Source organism: Herpailurus yagouaroundi, unplaced genomic scaffold (genome assembly GCF_014898765.1).
Source record: "Herpailurus yagouaroundi ecotype Mexico unplaced genomic scaffold, PumYag 67555, whole genome shotgun sequence".
NCBI classification, from domain to species: Eukaryota; Metazoa; Chordata; class Mammalia; order Carnivora; family Felidae; genus Herpailurus; species Herpailurus yagouaroundi.
The window spans coordinates 3,994,813-3,996,660 of record NW_024420361.1 but is presented as its reverse complement, the minus strand read 5'-3'; positions in this window follow the sequence as shown (position 1 = coordinate 3,996,660).

The following is a 1,848-nucleotide window of genomic DNA, read 5'->3' as shown; positions in this document are numbered from 1 at the left end:
GGAGTAAAGAGATAATTGTGGCAGAAAAATGAGTCAGGAAGGTATTGCATAGTCCCATTGGCTGAGAACCTCAACTAAAGTGAAAATCGAAGGGGGAGGCTTGATTTGAGATATTTTTCACATTTGGTGATTTCTGATTTCAGGATTTGATGAGCAAATGACTACAGAAAAACTAGTTAGAAAGGTATGGCAGTAATCCAGGTAAGAAGGGATGTGAACCTGAATAAGGTATTGATATTGATTGATATTAAGAATGAAACAAAAGGGATGAATTCCACAAATATTAAGGAAATAGAATTCTCCGAACATTTTGATGGATCAGATGATTCAACAAAGAGGGAGGGCAAGGATGATCTTCAGGTTTTAAAAATTATATACCACAATTTTTCACAAAGGTGATTTATGTTAAAAAAACTTCACATCTTTCTTAGTTTTCTTCCATCAGTGTCCTATTGGAATTGTCGCTGGGAGAAGACATTTCAAGTAGTATTTGCCAGAGTAGCCAATGTAGAACACGTCACATATGGGACTACACTCATAAAAATACCTTCCTCATTTAGGAGGGAACCTAAAAGTATAACACCTACAGGGGTTGGAAAACTACCGGACACAGGCCAAATCTGGAGCATTGCCTATATTTTTAATGGATTGTAACTAAGAATGGTGTTCACATTTCAAATAATTCAAAGAAAAATAATTTTTCATGACACCTTAAAATGATACAAATTCAAAAGTCCGTGTCCACAAATAAAAGTTCTATTGGCATAGAGCCATGCTCATTTGTGTGCATACTATGTATACAAGCAGTCTATGGCTGCTTTGGGACTACAACTGCAGACTTGAATATTTGTGACAGAAACCCTACAGCTATCAAAGCCTAAAATGTTTACTATCTGGTCCTGGTCGCTGACTCCTAGTCTACTATGAGCCAGGTACTGTGCTAGGGCTTTCACATAGTGCCTCCTCTAATTTTGTCAAATCCTTTAGTGGTATATTAGGTTATAGGGAACTGATGAAATTAGCTAATTGAGAACAATAACATGTTTTATTTATAAAATATTCCAATTATTCATGCAAAGGTACTTAGTCACCTTCGCTTATTGTTTTAGGACCCTATCCTTTCCCTGTTTAAACACTGCTATTCAATCCAAATGCTTACAGTACTAAAGCTAAATTTTCAGAATATAAAGCGCTTTGCAAATACAACCTTTTAGTCACATCTCATCTCTCTTTTCCCCACCCATCACCACTGAATTTCTCACTGTTCTCCCATTTTGTGCAGACACAAGCTGAAAGTGACACGCTGAAGAGATATTTAGCGTTCATTTCATTTAGGTCCCTTATCCACCTTTCCTTTCTATGCCTTTCTTCCTTCTTTACTTTCTTGATCTAATTGCCTACCATTATGAAATATAAAAAAGAATGAAGGGAGGGAGGGAAACTGCAAAACACACAGAGGTAATTTGGGGGGGTGGCATACCTCTTACCACTCTGGACCGCCTAATTGGTCAAATCCTCGAGAGCAGGGCCGATTTTTTTAAATGTCTTCAGCTTGTATTAGAGGTTCAGTGAATGGCCATTCAGTCATTGATTTTTCCCCCTCCCCCTCTTCCTTTCCCTTGGGAAACCTGGAAAACTGAAAATCTTCCCACGGAAACTCCTCAGGGGCGCCCCAAGATCCAAGCTTCTTTACTTGGACTCGCCCGTGCTGCACCCTCACCCCCACCCCCTGCAAGTCCCTGGCGTCTCCAAGCACAAACTCAGCGCGGGATTCTTGATCTCCAGATCGCGCGCGCCCGCGCGCGCGCTCTCCCTTTGGCCCCCTACCCTGCAGCAAGGGCAGCGTGA